A 22,029-nucleotide genomic window follows, 5' to 3' on the forward strand; every position below is an offset into this window, starting at 1 on the left:
CAGGCTCAAGGTTGACTCAGCCTTCCATCCTTCTGAGGTAGGTAAAATGAGGACCCAGATTGTTGGGGGCAATTAAGCTGACTTTGTAATAATGCCGCTTGGGGGTGTGTGAAAGCCCTAATAAGCAGGCATATACATAGAATGAAGGCTACTGCTAAGCTTGTAAGCCGCCCTGAGTCTTCGGAGAAGGGCGGGATATAAATGGAATTAAAATAAAATAAAAAATAAAAAAATGAAACAAATAAAGGTGCTGGAAGCAGTATTTTAGAGATATGTATGTGTGTTGGAATAATTGTGATACGTCAGTGACTCTTAGCAACCACATAGATGGACTTTCTCCTCGGTGACCTGTCCCCAGCCTGACCCTTCAGATCTTCCAATTGCTGCTGTAATGAAGTGTAAATACCTGGCTCCTGACTATCCTCTTCTTCTGCCCTTCCCAGCATTATTACGGTGATCAACCAAAGACTAAAGGGACGCGGTGGCTCAGTGGGTTAGGACGCTGAGCTTGTCGATCAGAAGGTCGGCAGTTTGACGGGTCAAATCCCGAGTGCCGCGTAACAGAGTGAGCGCCTGTTACTCGTCCCAGCTTCTGCCAACCTAGCAGTTCGAAAGCACGTAAAAATGCAAGTAGAAAAATAGGGACCACTCCGGTGGGAAGGTAATAGCGTTCCGTGTGCCTTTGGCGTCTAGTCATACCGGCCACATGACCACGGAAACGTCTTCGGACAAGCGCTGGCTCTTCGGCTTTGAAATGGAGATGAGCACCGGCCCCTAGAGTCGGAAACGACTAGCATGCATGTGCGGGAGAACCTTTACCTTTACCTTTACCTTAACCAAAGACTATTTGTAATTGTTTGTAAACCACCCAGAGTCATTTGTATGAGATGTGCAGCTTATATAACTTTGAACAATACATAAATAAATATATAAAATTGGGAATAGTAAAATATGAACCTTTCTTTTTCTTTCTTTCCTTTCTTTCCTTTCTTTTTATTGATTTTTATCTCACCTTTATTACTTTATAAGTATCTCAAGGCAGCAAACACACCTAATCCTCCTGCCTCCTCCTCCTCTTTTCCCCACAGCAACGACCCTGTGAGTTTGGCTGGGCTAAGAGAGAAAGACTGACCCAAAGTCACCCAGACGGCTTTTGTGCCTAAGGCAGGATTAGAACTCACAAACTCTTTTCTAGGCCAGCATGCTAACCGCTACACCAAACTGGCTCTCCTAATAAATCATTAGTTGATTTAGAGAAAGCATATAATGTGAATACTATTATATATTGTACAGCATTATTATTGTAACGTTTGAAAGATTGCATGATGCAAAGAGGAGTATGGGTCTGAAAATTAATGTATCAAATACCAAGATGGTTGCGTTTGACAGTAAAAATGAAATAGATGTTTGCAAGTTATACATATATGAAAAAAGCATGAACTGATGAGCTTATAGAACATTGACTAAAGTTTGGACAACAAAGAACTTTATTTGTTGTTGTTGTTGTTAGCTGCGAAGTCGTGTCCGACCCATCGTGACCCTATGGACAACGTTCCTCCAGGCCTTCCTGTCCTCTACCATCTTCTGGAGTCCATTTAAGCTCACGCCTACTGCTTCAGTGACTCCATCCAGCCACCTCATTCTCTGTCGTCCCCTTCTTCTATTGCCCTCAATCTTTCCCAGCATTAGGCTCTTCTCCAGTGAGTCCTTCCTTCTCATTAGGTGGCCAAAGTTTTTGAGTTTTAGCTTCAGGATCTGGCCTTCTAAAGAGCAGTCAGGGTTGATCTCCTCTAGGACTGACTGGTTTGATCGCCTTGCAATCCAAGGGACTCGCAGGAGTCTTCTCCAGCACCATAGTTCAAAGGCCTCAATTCTTTGGCGCTCAGCCTTTTTTATGGTCCAGCTTTCACTGCCATACGTGGCAACTGGGAAGACCATAGCCTTGACTAGACCCACTTTTGTTGACAGGGTGATGTCTCTGCTTTTTAGTGTGCTGTCTAGATTTGCCATGGCTTTCCTCCCGAGGAGCAAACGTCTTTTAATTTCTTGGCTACAGTCCCCATCTGCAGTGATCTTGGAGCCCAGGAAAATAAAATCTGTCACTACCTCCATTTCTTCCCCATCTATTTGCCAGGAATTGAGAGGGCCGGATGCCATGATCTTGGTTTTCTTAATGTTAAGTTTCAACCCACGTTTTGTACTCTCCTTCATCCGCATCAAGAGGCTCTTTAGTTCTTCTTCACTTTCTGCCATTAGAGTGGTATCATCTGCATATCTTAGGTTGTTGATATTTCTTCCGGCAATCTTAATTGATTCATCTAGCCCTGCCTTTCTCATGATGTGCTCTGCATATAAGTTAAATAGGCAGGGTGACAGTATACAGCCTTGCCGGACTCCTTTCCCAATTTTGAACCAACCAGTGGTTCCGTGTCCAGTTCTCACTGTTGCTTCTTGGCCCGCATATAGGTTTCTCAAGAGACAAATAAGATGGTCTGGTACACCCATCTCTTTAAGTTCTTGCCACAGTTTGTTATGATCCACACAATCAAAGGCTTTAGCATAGTCAATGAAGCAGAAGTAGATGTTTTTCTGGAACTCTCTAGCTTTCTCCATGATCCAGCGTATGTTGGCAATTTGATCTCTAGTTCCTCTGCCTCTTCAAAATCCTGCCTGTACTTCTGGTAGTTCTCGTTCCACATACTGCTGGAGTCTAGCTTGTAGGATTTTAAGCATAACCTTACTAGCATGAGAAATGAGTGCAATGGTGCGATAGTTTGAACATTTTTGGCACTGCCTTTCTTTGGAATTGGAATGTAAACTGATCTTTTCCAATCTTGTGGCCACTGTTGAGTTTTCCAAATTTGCTGGCAAATTGAGTGTAGCACTTTTACTGCATCGTCTTTTAAGATTTTGAATAGCTATGCTGGAATACTGTCACCTCCACTAGCTTTGTTGTTGCTCAGTTTTTCTAAGGCCCACTTCACTTCACATTCTAGGATGTCTGGCTCGAGGTCAGTGACCACCTCATTGTGATTATCAGGGACATTAAGCTCATTCTTGTATAGTTCTTCTGTGTAATTTTGCCATCTCTTCTTAATCTCTTCTGCCTCTGTTAGGTCCCTGCCATTTTGGTCCTTTATCATGCCCATTTTTGCATTAAACGTTCACTTCATCTCTCCAATTCTCTTGAAAAGATCTCTGGTCCTCCCTATTCTATTGTTTTCTTCTATTTCTTTGCACTGTTCATTTAAGAAGGCATTCTTATCTCTTCTAGCTATTCTCTTGAATTCTGCATTTAATTGGGCGTATCTTTTTCTCCCTTGCCTTTCGCTTCCCTCCTTTCCTCAGCTATTTGCAAAGCTTCCTCAGACAGCCATTTTGCTTTCTTTCATTTCTTTTTCTTTGGGGTGGTTTTGGTTGCTACCTGTTGTACAATGTTGCGAACCTCTGTCCATAGTTCTTCAGGCACTCTGTCTATCAGATCTAATTCCTTAAATCTATTTGTCACCTCTACTGTATATTCAACAGGGATATGATTTAATTCATACCTGAGTGGCCTAGCGCTTTTCCCTACTTTCTTCAGTTTAAGCCTAAACTTTGCAATAAGAAGCTCATGGTCTGAGCCACAGTCAGCTCCTGGTCTTGTTTTTACTGATTGTATAGAGCTTCTCCATCTTTGGCTGCAGAGCATATAGTCAATCTGATTTCTGTGTTGACCGTCTGGTGATGTCCATGTGTAGAGCCGTCTCTTGGGTTGTTGGAAAAGAGTGTTTGCTATGACCATCGTGTTCTCTTGACAAAATTCTATCATCCTGTGCTTTGTACTCCAAGGCCAAACTTGCCTGTTATTCCAGTTATCTTTTGGCTTCCTACTTTAGCATTCCAATCCCCCATGATGATAAGGACGTCATTTTTTGGTGTTAGTTCTATAAGGTGCTGTAGGGCTTCATAGAACCGGTCAATTTCATCCTCTTCAGCACTGGTGGTTGGGGCATAGACTTGGACTACTGTGATATTGAATGGTTTGCCTTGGATTCGAACTGAGATCATTCTGTCATTTTGAGGATTGTATCCCAGTATTGCTTTTCCTACTCTTTTATTGACTATGAAGGCTACTCCATTTCTTCTGAGGGATTCTTGCCCGCAGTAGTATACCTGATGGTCATCTGAATTAAATTCACCCATTCCTGTCCATTTTAATTCACTGATACCTAAGATGTTGATGTTCAGTCTTGTCATCTCTTGTTTGATCACGTCCAGCTTTCCTTGATTCATGGATGTTACATTCCAGGTTCCTATGGAGAAAAAGTCTTTTTTTTATTTTAATTCCATTTATATCCCGCCCTTCTCCGAAGACTCAGGGCGGCTTACAAGCTTTACAGCATCGGACTTTCCTTTCACCACCAGACACATCCACAGCTGAGCGTCCTTTCGGCTTTGGCCCAGTTGCTTCATTCTTTCTGGCGCTACTAGTACTAGCCCTCTGCTCTTCCCCAGTAGCATATTGGACGCCTTCCGACCCGAGGGGCTCATCTTCCAGCATCATATCGTTTTGCCTTTTGGTACTGTCTATAGGGTTTTCATGGCAAAGATACTGGAGTGGGTTGCCATTTCCTTCTCTAGTGGATCACGTTTTGTCAGAACTATCTGCTATGACCTTTCCGTCTTGGGTGGCCCTGCACGGCATAGCTCATAGCTTCATTGAATTACGCAAGCCCCTTCACCACTACAAGGCAGTAATCCATGAAGGGGGAGAACTTTATATGTTAGCATTAATACAAAAAGAATAGGGACATATGTGGATTGATATCAATAATGTTTAAATAAATATGGTCGTGTCTAAGAGCATGCTTCTGCTTTGTTAAGTGGTAGTATCTGTTGAGTGTTAGAATAAACATAAAAGTAAAATGGATGTGATGAGAATGAAATACTCATAAATGTGACATAATCCAAGAAGAAATAGAATCAAGAATGAATGCATGCTGAATGAATAAGAGAAACTAAGCACTTCGATTTAATTGGTCACATAAAGAACAGAAATGAAAACTGAGCTACAAATCCAAAAATATGAATAGGAGGGAAGGGTTTGAGAGGAGGCGCAAAGTAAAGGAAGTTGTGGTTGGACAGAATTAATCAAAAAGAAAGATGAAAATTTTGAAGAACAAAAAAACGGTATTGAAATGATGAAAGCAAGGATGGGTTTCAAGAATAAGGCTTGGAACTCTGTAGAGAATGGTGATTGTATTGAGTTATCTATAGCTTTTTTTCTTATTTCATATCTTTATTTTTTATTTTTTTCATTACTATTTTCATAATGTTGCCTACCCTGAAAACCGTGGTGGGTATGTACGTATAGGTTAATGTAAGATTGCAATTTTTGATAATTAAAGATCATGCTCAATTCATCTTACATTTTAATGGTTTCTTTTTCTGGATGACATTGAAAACTTAACTTTAGCAACTGTTTTTTGGTAATTTTTACAAGTATGCAAATTTTATACTATAGTTATTCAGCTGAATTTTATATAGATGGTTATTCTATATTCTATGAGAGAAATGTGATATCTCAGGTCTAAAGTAAAATCTCTCTTGTATAGAATGAGTGACATAAAAACATAAATAATTAAACTTGATGATTGCTTCTTAGCTGTTTAAAGATGTGGAATAAATAAAAAGAACAGATTAGATCCAGATTTCTTTCTCTGTTGAAGAAAATTCCTTTGACAAAGAATTTATTCTGTTCAAAGAAAAGATCCAGCCTTCTCTGTGCAATGCATCACTGCAGTGACTTGAAAACCTTACACTTTCAGTGAGCTGCAAATCAAATGCTATCTGTTATTTTGCCTTGCAAAACAGTTTTTAGGATTATTTTGTCAATGGCGTTTATTTGTCACTAAGGAATGTTTAATTTATTATTTCCTTTTCCTTAACATCTCCCTTTATTTTATTTTTTTATGCAGTCAAACAAAAAAGTGCTGTCTCTCCACAGCAAAGCTAGACTTTTATTTTGGGAGTGTGGTTTTAAGATACTTTTTAAAATATTTATTTAATGAAATGTAGCAATATCACCTCACTACTGAAGCCTAAGAATTATGCAAAATGATCAATTTGGTGTGCTGTCTGCACTGTAACATAGTAAGAATTTACCTTAATAGTCATGGCTAAGGAAAAAATATAATAAAAAGGCTTTGAACAGAAATTGATCAGGAAATGATATTGTTGAATTTTTCCAGAAGAAATAATACAAATGCATATCAACATTTTTTATTACCACAATATTAATTACATGCATATATAGTTCTAACTCTGAGAGCAATAGCTTTTCAGGATTAAAATTAAGGAGAATTCTTGTCTGGGGGTTTTTTTAAAAAAAATTCTTATTACAGAAATTATATTGAAATACTCCTATATTCAATTCATTGGTTTGGATTGGTATTTTGTAATAATAAGTCCTCAAATTGTATGTGTGTGTTGTACACATGATTTATTCCTGATATATATATGTATGTGTGTGTGTGTGTGTGTGTGTGTGTGTGTGTGTACACATACACACCTATCCATATACATGTGTGTGTATATGTATGTATGTGTATGTTTGTACAAGCAAAATGCTAATTAAACTTAATTTTTATATGATCCTTGATGTTTTGTATTATTTAAGATAGCTTCATTTGTTAAAAATTAACATTTTCTTTATGGACACTCTTTTCCCACTGTCTGTGAGACACTCCATTTTTATTTTTTGATATTGCTCAATCTCTTATTGATTTCTTGGCAAATCATGGCTATCTAATTTTACCTGCCTTCTCATTGATTTTCAATAAGAATCTGGTCTGTTCATAAAGAATCAGGATAAGTTGCAACTCGGTTTCAAAATGATTGCAATTTAAAATAGTTTGTTACTCTTATACTTTTCAATAAAATAGTAATCATGCTTCAGAATGTAAAAATCAGAATACTGGCTTTATTGAGGTTTTACCACTGTGTAGTGCAGTTTGATACTCTAGGATGAATTGCTTTTATTGATCTCTTTTCCCTTTTTGTAATTTAGCCTATCTTTAAGAGCTGGTGTCATTTGAAAATAATATTTTCATATGTAGAGGATGGTGCATTTTCAAAATTTAGATTTCTCTATTTTGCTAGATTAACTATAGCCCATATACAGCAGAACAATAAATGAAAAGGCAGGTTTGAGGATATGAATTACTGCATATGCAGGTTCATAGTAAAAAATACAGTTCAGTTTTTATTATAAAGCTACTCATTTGGCTCGTATCCTGTCTCTTGTGTTGTTAATTAAGTGATAGATTCTTTTGTGGCATAACTGTGGTGCTGATGTCATTATGTTTCTTTAAATGTAATACAAATATTAATAATGTACAGCTTTATCCTTAATTCAATTTCATACACATCCTTAACAACGACAGGTTTTCTTGTTTCTGCTACGCAGGAAGTATTTCACTATATAGTATTGTAGAAGAAGAAACCTAAAATGGTTGAAGTTAACCATTTCCTTAAAATACAATGAGAACGCTGAGAAATAGTTCATATAAAATGGATCCCATGCAATCTTGTGTGGAAAGGATAGATAGAATTGCATTTTTTCTTTAATCTGAATTACATTTTGTTTTTCATACTGTTTCACTGTCTCTCAGTGTTTGCTGGTTTACAGTTTATTCCTATTCCTATTTTTAAAGAAGATATCAGATCATAAAATACTATGTTTCAATTACTATTATTTATATTGATATAAATACTATTGATCAGTTTTCATTAATCGTCATTGTGCATTTTGGTGAGAGGCTGTTTCCTAACAAGCTGGTTGCACTTATACATCCAAAACTATTGTAATTAGCTCACACATGAAAATCAAGTAAAATTATGTTTCCTCTGATCAGTAAATAATTTATAGAATTCAGCCTATGGAAGTGATAATATTATTCAGCGTGACTATGCAACATGAATAGAAAGCCCAAGGCCTGCACTAATATAGTATTATTCATATATATGCATACAGACACACAGACAAACACACTTTTAAAATAATCTCTCAATATAGTATATTGACATTAGTGATAGGAAATACCTGGATTATTTTTGTGAAATTTTTAGAGGTTTAAAAGTGTGCTCCAGTATCTAGAAAGATATTGCATAGGTGACTCTCTTTAAAATATTATGGATATTTTTTATTTAATTGTAGTACCCATTTGTTTTCTGAAAGTTTTAACAAAAACTGAAATTAGCAAAGGATCAAAGCTCCTCCAGCTACATAAGATTGGAACCAAACAGCAATCCATAAATGTATGGGCAAACAATATTTTTTTTAAAAAAAACAAAATAATTTGCAGTATTATATCTTTACAAGGCTGCTAGTAAAGGATACTTCATTTAAAAAAGCTTGCCACCCCTTTTAACCCTTCCCTGTAAGGCAGGGGTCCCCAAACCCCGGTCCGTGGACCAGTACCAGGCCGCAGCATGCCAGCAACTGGTCCACACAAACAAGCAAAGCCCCATCCATAGGATGCAGGCAGCACACAAAACCACGCACCCTCCGGTCCACGGAAAAATATCTCTCCACAGAACCTGTCCCTGGTGCCCAAAAGGTTGGGGACCATTCTGTAAGTGAAGCAGATTTAAAAAAAAAACTCTGAAGAGCAATAAGGTGAAGAACATTGTGTGCAATGCATTGTGTGCAGTACATTTTTAAAGTGAAGTGTATTCACACACCTACAAGCTAATGAATACTTTGTAGTCTATACTAATACTTTAGTGGATGCTGGACAAGTTGAGATGTTAAGCTTTTTAGGAAGAATGAATGATGGCTAATGATTATTTAATGACAGATCTCTGGACTGAAAGGCACTTAGCACTCAAAATATACTGCAAAGTCTATTTCTCAGGGCTTCAGACAGGTTTATTTGGTCTCACCTTGAAGAGAACGCTGCTGTATTGATTTAATCGGTGAGGATTTAAATATGCTATTGGCTTAGACTAAGACCAACTTTGCAGCAGAAAAAGCAGTGCCTTTAAAACATATGGTTACTGCAAACCACTGTGAAAACATTGTGGCTCCAGCCATTTGGAGAAAAAGAAAATAAAAATGTACTTGTTTTAAAGCATCGTCCTTATTTTACGGTTCACCAAAAGTGAATGAAATGAAAATTAAAATTATTGTTACATTAGAAAAACTTTCTAATCCCTATTGGTATATATAGTTGGATAATGGGTTGAATCCTTAGTTCGATTCGCCAGAGGTAGGTCCCTCTAAACAGCAGCAGTCCAGCCAATCCCTATAGCCTCCAGTTCCCATTTAGTTTTGTCAGAAGAAACGAGGGAATGGTTTAGTGCGGGGCCTTCAAACTTGGCCTTTTTATGACTTGTGGACTTCAACTCCCAGAATTCCCCAGCCAGCACGCTGGCTGAGAAATTCTGGGAGTCCACAAATCATAAAAGGGCCAAGTTTGAAGACACCTGGTTTATGGTTAAAGTACCAGGCCAGAAATCAGGAGATTAGTTCTAGTCCTGCCTTAGGCACGACAGCAGACTGGCTGATTTGGGGCCAGTGATCCTCTCTCAGCCTAAATCTCTTCACAAGGTTGTTGTCATGGAGAAAATAGCAGGAGGAAGTAATACTATGCTCACCACCTTGAGTTACTTGTAAAATTAATAAAGCCAGGAATAAAAAAAATCTAAATCAAACAACCAGTCCATCAATCAAAAAAATCAAAATTATCTCTCCTGCTACTCCATCAATAGAACTACGAAGAACTGAAAATTATATTTCCTTCCAGACAGAGTTTCCTAATTGGAGCATAGCACTGTGAACCAAAGCAGTGTATGGAACGTGAACATATTAAACCAACGTGAGATGTTAAAATAAAATCAGTTTCATCCAAACATTCTGGAAAGAGTGATCCTTTGTATAAGAACCAACATCTTGTTGTATCGATGTTGTTTTTTTCTTTAATTTTATTGACTGGGTGATGCAAAATAGAGGAAAGCAGACACAAATGCGCACAAAATAATGTTATTTCACACATTCCGGTATACATGTTACATTTTTGTAACTACGGGTGGTGGCCTTTATCAAGTATACACGGTGAATGATGAAGCGCGGTTTTATCTCGAAAAGTAGCATAACAGGAATCTTAGCACTTCACAGATGACAAGACAGTAAACTTCCAGTACTTCAGGTCAGTGGATAGTGTTACATCTGTATGAATAATTAAAAGGCAAATAGCAATGCCTTTATGTAGACTTAATGCACTGAATCTCTGATAAGCTAATATCTAGGATTGGTACTTCCCTGTTCATCAGTGTTAAAAGTGGAGATAGAATGTGCTTTTTTTCTGAAAAATCAAAACCTTATACTTTTGTGAGGAATAGGAAGAAGACAGATCAAACAGCCTTCAAACTATACAGCATGGGAAAATATCAATATCTCCTTTAATCATTTCATTTAGAAATACTTATTTCTTGATTGTAAGTATATACAGATGAAGTTGTACATGTAATCATCATAATCTGATCCAAAATAACAGTTTACGTTTTCATAAAGCTAATTTTGTGTAGCAAGCTTCTATATGATTCCTTTATCACTCATTATCGTAAGAATGACAACGAATGATTGAGTCCCAGAGGTGCTTTTTCCAAAGGACTTTCTTTGTTTTTGCTTGAAGAGGTTTCGCTTCTCATCCAAAAAGCTTCTTCAGTTCTGACTGAGTGATAGAGAATGAAGGATTTATATTCATTGCAGTCATTTTGTCATTAGCGCTGTTTCTGAGAGTCTTCAAGTGGCCTCAACGACTCGGAAAGAGTGCTAATGACCAGAAGACTGCAAGGAATGTAAATCCTTCTATTCTCCTCCATCATTCGCTCAGAACTGATGAAGCTTCTTGGATAAGAAGCAAAACATCTTCAAGCAAAAACAAAGAAAGTCCAGTTGCCTTTTGAAAAAGCACTTCTGGGACAAACGTGACCTGAATAACTCCATAGACATGTAAATGATTGAGATTTGTCTATATATTGTCTTCCATTCATTCTTTCTGAGTTCTAGCCAATCTTTTCTGCAGCATTGACAGTGACCTCTAGATATTTTATCTGGTAATATCACCAAAAACGTCAATATTTAAGTCTATATTTTTCAGGTAATGAATAATCTTCTGTTTAGTTCCAAAGTGTCCTTAGAAAGTGGAGATATAGCTGGATACAAATACAGAGGATATGCACAGAGGATATTGAAATGGATTGCAGGCAATATTTTAAAACATTATAAAATACCCTTTATAGGAAAGAATGCTTTGTCTGTTTCGATGTCAGTGTTTCCTTCTATGTTTATTGATGAAATCTTTCAAAGTCTGGCTATCTTTCTTCATTTTGCAGTCTACTTCATTTTTCCCTTTCATTGATATGCTCAATGCATGACATGGGAGACTCTTTTTATAGGCTTAGAGACCCAAGGTAAGGTTATGACTGCAATAAAGTATCTATCAAATGTGAATTGAATTCACTTTATATCTATTTACCGTTAAAATCCTGTCTTGGCATTATAACATAGTAAAACGCATACACGAAATCAGGATAGGAAGCTTCATTTTTGCATGTGTTTTTTTTTTCATTTGCCTGTGTTTTGTTTTTGGTGGGAAGAAGAAGAATGAAACCATAATACTTACCATTCTTTTGTAGCTGTCCTTCGGGAGAGATGGTCACGCAGATAACCTGACCCTGTGCTATATAGGACTTTAAAAATAACAACCAGCACTTTAATTGCACCTGGAAGGAAACTGAGAGTCAATGCAGCTCACAGAGCAGAGATGTTATAGGGGTACCCATAATTGCACATACTGCCACATCCTGGACCAGATCTAGTTTCTGGGTGGTCTTCAAGGGCAGCCCCATGTAGAGTTCATTGCAGTAATCCAAATAAGAGGTACCAAGTGACATAAGTGACCATAAGCAAGGCCTCCCAGTCCAGGAAAAGGCACAGTTGGTGCACCAGACAAATCTGTGCAGAGACAGGCCTAGCCATGACTGTTACCTGATCCTCGAACAAGAGCCGTGAGCCTAGCACTCCCAAATTATGGACAAACCCAATCCCCATTCAGAGTCAGAGATGAAATAACATCTGGATCCAGGGGGACAAAAACCTAAAACCAGTCTGTTTTGCCTGGGTTGAGGCAAAGCTAATTCCTCCCCATCCAGACCCTAACAGCTTCCTAGTACACAGCTGGCCTAGCCACAGCATCACCTGTCTAGGTAGGGATAAAGACATATAATTGGGTATCATCAGCATATTGATGATACTGCACTCCACACGGACAAACTACCCCCCTCAACAATTTCATTTAAATATTAAAAAGAAGAGGCAAAAGGGGGCCCAGGTGCCTAGGGCTTGACTTCTCCCTTCCCACTAACACCAACTAAAATCTGCTGTGGAGGAAGAAAGAGAACCATCTTAACACAATGCCTTCCAATCCCAAACCTTGAAGCCAGTCTAGGATACCATGGTCAATGATATCAAACGACACTGAGAGGTCTAGTAGGACCAAAATGGCAGTCCCACCTTCATCTCGCCCTTCAGAGCTCATCAACGAGGGCAACCAGAGCCCTGTCTCAGACTGTACCCGGGCCGAAAAGGGTCCAGATAATATGCTTCATCCCGGGCCCTTTCAGGCTATGTGCCAACCACCTTCCAACAGCCTTCCCCCAAAAGGGAAGATTGGAGACTGGATGAAAGTTGTCTAATATACTTGCGTGCAAGAATGGCCTCTTAAGAAGGGGGAGGGGGGTGCACCCCTGCCTATTTCAGGGCAGGTGGAATCACCCCTCTTTCAGAGAGGTATTAATCACTGCTTGGGCATGCCACCTCCTGAAGGCTCAAGCAGTCAGGAGGGGCATGGGTCCAAAATCAGGTGGCTGACCTCACAGCCCCTGTTGACTTTCTCAAGAGTGACTGTCTCAAACTCCTCCCAGATAACAAGGCTGAGATGTGTCCTGTCACCTCCAGAGGTATTGCCACAACAAAAGCTGTTATGAGAAGCCTTCAGGGCTGAAGCTGAATAGTTAGTCACTTAATTAGGAAGCGTTGTGATCTGAAACCAAAAATCTTACCCACTTAGACTCACCAAATGTATTTCTGTAATAACTGGTCTGGCATGTATAACTTTGTGTTTTTAATATCTAATGAAATGATAGCACCTCATTATATATCTAATAGCTGGTGTGAAATATCTGGAGCAGTTCCTCTGCATTGATTTTGTTCCAGTTAAGCCTGTAGAACGTAATATGCCTTTCAATCATTTTATTGTGAGCTAGGATAAAATTACTTCTACACTGCAACTGTGCAAAGCCAATTAACATATTTAAATTTATTTAGCAAAATGCTTTAAGCTGTTAAATCTATCCTTACCTTTTGATCGCACCTCCCTACTACTGTTCACATGAAATATTCATTATTTTATAGCCTTTTAAACAGCTTAAACTGTTTCCAGACTTGTTTATTTTCCATTTTATTTTAAAACAGTTTATGAACAAAGGATACACATCTAATTTTGTAACCCATTCTTCTAAGAAATTATCCTTTTCTTTCAGTAGTAGGCATGTTTTGAAAACATGGAACCAAAACATACAATTGTTTTTTTTTTAAGGCAAAAAATATATATGAAGAAATCTGTCACTTCCATTTACTTTGCACATAGAAAATGTACTTTCTCTACAGCTTAAATGCAAGAACCTTCCCACTTCCTGTCGTAGCCTCTATTTTTCACATACAGCTATTTGAGGTTATTAATTTTCTCACTGTGATGGGGTGATCAACCGTCTTGTCAAGAAAATGGATCTCTGTGTCACCCTTTAGCATGATTAAATGGAGACACATCACGGTGAGGAAATACCAAATTTTCATGAGACAAATGAAACTTATAGTGAGGACAACTTTTATAGACATTATTTCATTTTTAAATGTTCCATTTGGCTATTGGTTTATTTCTTGGTAAGGATTGCCATTAATAGCATGTTCACACATGAATCTTTCTTAACAATGTGAACCAAATTCTGTTTATAGATATCATGATACTAATTAGTATTTTTGAAGTTTAGACTTAATTCTGTTATTTCTTCATGCTGATCTTTATAGGGCTAAATATTTCTCACTTTAAAGAGAATAACGTAAGATTGAACTTATTTCAGGGTTAGTAGAATGGGGGAAATATGCAAAAAGATGTTATAATATCCTTCCTATATAGAGGAGATACATTATCTTTAGGGTTGTTTCCAAGTCTGTGTTTCTCTCCCCCCACTCTCTCTCCCACCCCTCCTCTCTCTCTCTCTTACTCTCCCGCCTTTATTATTTTTTTTATAAACAAGTCAAGGCAGCGAACATATTTAATGCTGCTTCTTTATTTTAATTTTCCCACAACAACCCTATGAGGTGGGTTGAGCTGAGAGACAGTGACTGGCTCAAAGTCACCCAGCTGGATTTCTATACTGAGGCGGGACTTGAATTTACAGGCTTCTGGTTTCTAACCAAGTGCCTTAATCACTAGGTAGTCACAAAGTCTGTATCTCCACAAGCTGAAAGCCTACAGGACTGTGGTTATCCCTTCTCTCCTATAGAGATAAGTCCTGGTCCTTTGTACCAATGATTCCTCAAAAAGCTGGGGAGATTTCTCGTGTACACTCTCCATTCCCTCCTTGGCATTTGTTAGCAAGCAGTGTCTCCACCCTGGAGATTTTGGATCATACAAAGTCCACCAGCATTGAGACCCTGATTATCAAGAACCGAGAGGTGGGTGGGATATGTCATCAGAATATCCATACCTCACCAGCTGCTGTGTGATGGTCTGGAGACTGGCAAGAGACCTCAAGGTTGTCCACGCAAACATTGTGAAAGAAATCCTATGCCACTGGGATATCCAACCAAGGGAACTAGAAGCTGTGGCTGCTGACAGAATCTGCTGCTGATGAGCTCTTTGCTATCACACCTACACTAGCTTTGAAGACAGGCATGGCCAGAAACTCATAGAAAAACCATGAGCAGTGTCAGAGAATAGCATTCACAATTATTACAACAATGGATTTCCAATGTACCCATGTGTTTGGTTTTGCACTTCCTGCTGGGGATTGAAGAGCCACCTTTGTGTCCACCAATAAACTGCACAACAGTGTGTCTTCTTCAAATGTGAAAGACTGACTATAAGATAGCTTGAAGGGCCATGAAGGGTTAATGTTACAAACATTAAGTTGGGATTTTATTTCCCTTATCAGAAAACAAGACATTACAATCTGGATGTGATTGCTTGAATAGGGGTGTGCTATCCATTCTATTGTTCAACATCTTCTCTGAGCTGGTTGAGACGATCTCCTGTTTATAATGGAGAATCCCAAGATTCTGATTTTTGGCAACTACAGTATCTATGACAATTCTGGAGCTTTCTCTGTGTTTCAGATGCTAACTACACCATTTTTTTGTAATTATTGTGACCAAACCTCTGGGCCAGATGCATGTCCACCTCATTGCCGGCAATGGGAAAAAAGTCGCGATACATCGCAACATGTCACGTGATGTTGCAAGTTTGACACCCCTGGTCTATGGAGATTCTCAGTCATCCAGGTCATGGTTGTCCCAAAGGCGCTTTTTCAGGAGGCAACTGGACTTTCTTGTTTTTCTTTGAAGATGTTTCGCTTCTCATCCAAGAAGCTTCTTTAGTTCTGACTGAATGATGGAGAGGAATAGAAGGATTTATATATCCAGTAATCTGGTCATTAGCACTCTGAGAGTCATTGAGGCCACTTGGGTGTTTATCTGTGCCCGTGAGGTCAACTGAATCGGAGTGCAAATGAGTATGGAATCTTCTTGGAACAGAGAAGTCCACATTCTGGACGGAGGACCACTAGTTTGAAAGAGGGGTCAAAGAGAACATCTACATTAAAATTGAACACCCCTCTCTCAACAGAGGGGGGGTATACGACACCCTCTATCTCCTGTTTACCACACAGTCCTTTGAGCAGTTCCAAGAAGGTTTTTTAAAACCATTTTTAGTTAAAGAGAGCTTGACCTCGGTAACCTTTTGATTGGATTACTGTAATGCATGCTGTATGGGGCTGCCCTTGAAGATCATGTGGAGAAAACAACTAGTGCAGAACAGTATGGCCAGAGTGGCATATGGGCTGTTAGGACAGAAATGACTTAACATTCTAGATTTCAGGAAAGTATTTGTTCTCAGTCTTTGAACTGTCCATCTGTCATTCTAATAAAGAGATTGATCATTATGATTCCACGTGGGCAAGGTGTAATTTGTCATTCAAAAACTTTAGAATAGAATAGAACTGGAAGAGACCATGGAGGTCTTCTAGTCCAGCCCCCTGATCAGGCAGGAGAACCTATACCATCTCAGACAAGTGACTGTCTAGTCCAGGGGTAGGTAACCTCGGCTCTTTTATAACTCATGGACTTCAACTCCCAGAATTCCTGAGCCAGCTGTGCTGGCCCAGGAATTCTGGGAGTTGAAGTCCATGAGTCATAAAAGAGCCGAGGTTGCCTACCCCTGGTCTAGTCTCTTCTTAATTTTTAACTGGGTTTTAATTGGAGTTTAACAGGGGTTTTATTTTATTCAAGGACTAAATTTAATTATTTTAATTGTTCTTAACTTTTGTAATTTGTATTGTTATTTTAAATACCTTGTGAACCGCCCTGAGTCCTACGGGAGAAGGGCGGTATATAAGTCCAATAAACATAAACAAACATAAACAAGTGAGGGAGTGCCCATGATTTCTGAAGGCAAGCTGTTCCACTGGTTAATTGTCCTCACTGTTAGGAAGTTTCTCCTTAATTCCAGGTTGCTTCTCTCTTTGATCAGTTTCCAACCATTCTTTCTTGTCCTGCCCTTTGGTGCTTTGGAGAATAATTTGACCCCCTCTTCTTTGTGGCAACCTCTCAAATACTGGAATACTGCTATCATGTTTTCCTTATTTTTTCTTATCTTTAGACTAGCCCAGGGGTAGGCAACCTCGGCTCTTTTATGACTCATGGACTTCAACTCCCAGAATTCCTGAGCCAGCATGGCTGGCTCAGGAATTCTGGGAGTTGAAGTCCATGAGTCATAAAAGAGCCGAGGTTGCCTACCCCTGGACTAGCCAAAGCCAAGTTCCGCAGCTGTTCTTCATATGTTTTAGCCTTTGATCATCTTAGTTGCTCTTCTCTGAATTGTTTCCAAAGTCTCAATATCTTTTTTGTAGTATGGTGACCAAAATTGGTTGCTGTATTCCAGATGTGGTCTTACTAGGGTTTTATAAAGAGGTACTAATACTTCATGTGATGTTGATTCTATGCCTCTGTTTATACAGCTCAGGATTATATTAGCGTTTTTGGCGGCGGCGGCTGTGCACACTGCTGGCTCATAGTCAAGTGATCATCCACTAGGATTCCAAGGTCCCTCTCACAGTTACTGTTTTTGAGCCAGGTCTCACCTAATCTGTACTTGTACATTGATTTTTCCTGCCTAAGTGTAAAACTTTGCTTTTCTCCACACTGAAACTCATTTTGTTGAGTAGGGCCCATTGTTCAAGTTTGTCAAGATCCTTTTGTCTTCTTGGGAGTTGGCTGTTCCTGCCAGTTTAGCGTCATCTGCAAATTTGATGAGTTCCCCTTCTATTCCTTCATCTAAGTCATTTATGAAGATAACTTAACCAGTTTTACATTTCTTTTGTCATTTATATCTATATTCTGTTTTCTTAACGGTTTCTTTTTCTCTCTCTCTCTCTACTTTCGTTATTTGGAAGAAGAAATTGTTTTCTGTGTGCTGTTTTTTTTTAAAAAAAATCCCTTTTATTTTAAAAATAAAAACAATATAGTTTGTGGGTTGGAAGAGGTGCAACATTACCACCGCTCTTTTACTCTGTTGGTGCTCAGGATACACCCGGTCCACTTTAAAGTGCTGGTGCTGCTTCTTACAGAGTCCTACATAGCTTTAAACCTGGATTTCTGTCCCAGTAACAACCACATGGCAGTCAGAGAGCTGCTGGGGAAGGCATTTTGATGGCCCTGGCTGTACAAATTTATATATCCATCAATAACAGATTTTTAAAAAAAATAATTTCCAATTTCTGTGAGAAAGCCCCACTCCTCTTGGACTTTTGGAAAATTCTAAAGACCCTGGCATTGCCCAAAACATGAGTAGCTCACTAGCTGACTTTAAATGTTTCCAGAATCATTGGGATGTTTATATTTTAGTAATAATTTAATGCGTAAATATTATTTTAAATTTTGAAACGGTCCTGAAAATTTGAGGGTGGAAGGACATGATATAAATCTAAATAAATAAACTACAAAGTGCTTTGTAGAAAGGGTGGTTCATGTATTGGGCTTGATTAGTGCTAATCTGAAAAGTAAATAAATCATTAAAACAAACTGCAAGCCTTCGACAGCAACGTGATCATTTTTTGTAAGCACATCACCGTCTTTGCATCCGTCTGTTTTACAGTTTTTAATTGTTAATACGTTTGAACACCACCCGGAGTCCCATTTGGCGGGATGGGTGGCAATGTAAATCTGATTTAAAAAAAAAGAAAAAGATTGTAAGGTTTGTATGTTGGAAAAAGATCCATAGTTGATTTTAAAAAAATAAAAAAAATAGTGCCTTCTTTCTTAGGGTGTTGAAAATAGGATTGGCAAGCTGATTTTGGCATCTGATATCTGGACACAATGGAATATCTGGGCAATATTGTCTCCTAAGGGTTAACTGGAGGTGGCTTGAGTCAAACAAAAGGAAGATCAGCAAGAGTTTTGCTTTCTGTTTTTGAAGGGGGTGGGAGTTTGCCAAGAGTCCCCCGTTGTTTAATTTCCTCCTGGAAGCAGCCCAAGTATGGGGCTCTCCCCCCCCCCAACCTTTTTTTTCTTTTTTTTTTCTTTTCTTTCCACAGTGACCATTGCAGAGGCTGAGCTGCTGGGGTCAAAGCCTCCTCTATTGATCAGTATCCCTGCAGTCTCCAGCTCCAGCATCTGCTTCATTGGCTTCTTTCAGTGCCTGCTTCAGTACATTAGAATAGAAATCCATAACCAGAGCTGTGCTCATCCGAGCAGGGGAAGAAACTAAATTAAATGGTATAAAACAATCTTGGATCAGGAGTTTGCGCCAATTCATCTTGATCTGAGGTGTCACACCGGGGCTCTCTTGTCTGAGCACCTGGGCTAGGAGGCAGCCATAGTGAAAATAGATGGAGCTGTGATCATTCATTTGTCAGCTAAGGAGCTTGGCAGCAGTTAGCAATTCCCTTCTGCAGAGGTCAGCTGACAGAACAATCAGGGCAACTGCAGAATGGAGCTTTCCTTTGAACTATTGTTATGGAGCGTGCTTCTTGGGGTGGGGTGGGGGGGCTTGAGGGAGAGGAGAGGGGAAACGGACTTTTTTTTTCCCAGAGAGGAAAATTAATGTAGGCAAAGCCCCCTCCCCCTTCTCCCTTTTGCAGTATGGCTTACATTCTGCTGCTGAAATCATATATACAAATGGTTGGCGATTAAAATGGTTATGTAACACTTAGTGTAGATTCCCGTCGTCTTCATTCCCCTCTGGTAAAAGGTAACTATTGATTTTTCTTCGCGCTTTCCTCCTTAAAGATCACCCTCCCTTCCGTTTCTTAGAGCAGCGTTTCCCAACCTTAGGAACTTGAAGATGCGTGGACTTCAACTCCCAGAATTCCCCAGCCAGCTATGCTGGCTGGGGAATTCTGGGAGTTGAAGTCCACGCATCTTCAAGTTCCTAAGGTTGGGAAACGCTGTCTTAGAGTATAATGCGATCACACACTACCAGAGCTAGAACTAGGAACCGGGGTTTTGGGGGGGGGGGGTTTTCCCCCCCCGAAACCAACATTTTAATGCTAGTCTTTTCAAAGGAAACAGAAAGGGAGGGAGGGATTGCCATAGCTTGATAATAACACAGCAGATGATTTTCCTGTTAATTCACAATTTTTTAATCTTCCGCTGCTGGCAATTCTTTCAGGGAAGCCAGTGCCTTTTTTTTTTTTTGACTTCCCTCACATTTACCATCACAATACAGTAGGAAGAAGTGAGGGTTTTGGTGTGTTTTTTTTCCTTCATATAAAGCTGTTGAAAATATACTGAAAGTGTACTCTTGGCAAATGGATGAAAATATAAATTTCTCTTCAGTACAGTTTCCAAGTTAATTTTGAAACCAGGGTCTTTGTAGCAAACTCAATATACCACGGCCAGCGCACGTCCACTGAAGCAAAGAACTGACACAGTTACTCTGCTACAAGAAGCATGCACTATTTTAGACCTGGGGCAGGTGCAGCTTTCGAACCCCTCTTATACATCCCCCTCTGACCATAAATTCTGAAAATTAAAAGGACAATTTCTTTCCAATTTCAGGTAGAGAGAAATCACAAATATTGGAAATTAGACTTAGCACCGTTTATTTTATTTTTTAAGCAAAAGCAAAAGGGGTACAGAATCATTTGTGGGGTCATTAGCTATCCAATGCAGCCTTCGTTTTTCCAAGATATTGAGTATGGTTCTTAGCCAGCAAGAGACTGTCCATTGTCTAAATTTTATATTCCTTTGCTGGCTTAATTTCTGAAGCAATCCTTTCCTCTCTTCTCCCTTCCCCTCTCCTTCCCTCTACACCTGCCTTGGTAATTACTTTGGGCAACTGGAAAGTAATTTATGCTTAAGTTGTAATATCATCCACATATAATAGCTATGTATATTTTAAGGCAACACAGAATTGCTGTGATTGTATGATCCTGTGGCTTTACTCTGCCTTTGACTATGAAATGTAACATTTTTATGGAACATAATTTCCCCTCCCAATTGCTGAGGTTGGCTCCCATCCTATTGCTTTTCTGAAAGCCTTAAAAAAATGTCAGTGGGACAATGAATGGAAATGGAGCCAAACAAGTGGCTGTTTTGATTACATTGTCGCTGCCACGGGAGATGGGGTAGGGTTTTTTGATGGTTTCATTATATGGTCGATCTTTTAAATTTTGTAAATGTTGCGAGCCTCGTAGTCACAACACAGAGTGGATTGGGTGGCTAAATAAATTTGTTTAATAAATAAAATAGCAATAGCACTTAGACTTATATTCCTTATATAGGCTTCACAGTGCTTTACAGCCCTCTCTAAGTGATTTACAGAGTCACGTATTGCCCCCAACAATCAGGGTCTTCATTTTCCCGACTTTGGAAGGATGGAAGGCTGAGTCAACCTTGAGCCAGTGAGAATCGAACTTCTGGCAGTCGGCAGAATTAGCCTGCAATAGTGCATTCTGATCAATGCACCACGACAGCTCAGTAGTGTAAAGGCAAAATAATCTCTTAGTATAACAGAATGACAGAGTTGGAAGGAACCTTGGAGGCTTCTAGTCTTCTAGTCCAACCCTCCGCTCAAGCGGGAGATCCTATATAATTTTCAGAATTACTGCTATCAAAACCATTTCAGCAGTGGTGGGATTCAAATATGTGAACAATCAGCTCTCTGTGTGGATGCCACTTCCGGAAGTCCATTCTGGGCCTGGGCAACAAAAAATTAGCTACTGGTTGTGCCGAAGTGGTACGAACCAGTTGAACCCCACCATTGCATTTCAGGTAGTCCTCAACTTATAACCATTCATTTAATAAGTTACAATGGCGCTGAAAAAAAGACTTATGACTGTTTTTCACACTTACAACTGTGTCCCCACAGTCACATGATCAGAATTTGGACACTTGGCAACTGGCATGTATTTATGACGGTTGCAGTGTCCCACGGTCATGTGATCACCTTCTGTGGCCTTCTGACAAGCAAAATCAATGGGGAAGCCAGATTCACTTAACAACCGTGTTACTAACTTAGCTTACAAACTGCAGGGATTCGCTTAACAACTGTGGCAAGAAACATCATAAAAGGGAACAAAACTCACTGAACCATCCTGCTTAGCAATCAAAATGTCGGGCTCAATTGTGGTTATAAGGCGAGGACTACTTATAATTTCTAATGAAGCAGATAGCTGTTTAATCATCATTGTCCTTATGCATTT

At 39.2% G+C, this 22,029-nt stretch overlaps 1 protein-coding gene across 2 annotated transcripts in view; it reads left to right on the plus strand.

The window, feature by feature from the left end:
- The window catches only part of WDR7 (WD repeat domain 7), a 242,885-nt gene that overhangs the window by 116,778 nt on the left and 104,078 nt on the right, over positions 1–22,029 (plus strand). The gene's annotated exons all lie outside the window — the stretch shown is intronic.

This window comes from Vipera berus (genome assembly GCF_964194415.1).
Source record: "Vipera berus genome assembly, chromosome: 2".
NCBI classification, from domain to species: domain Eukaryota; kingdom Metazoa; phylum Chordata; class Lepidosauria; order Squamata; family Viperidae; genus Vipera; species Vipera berus.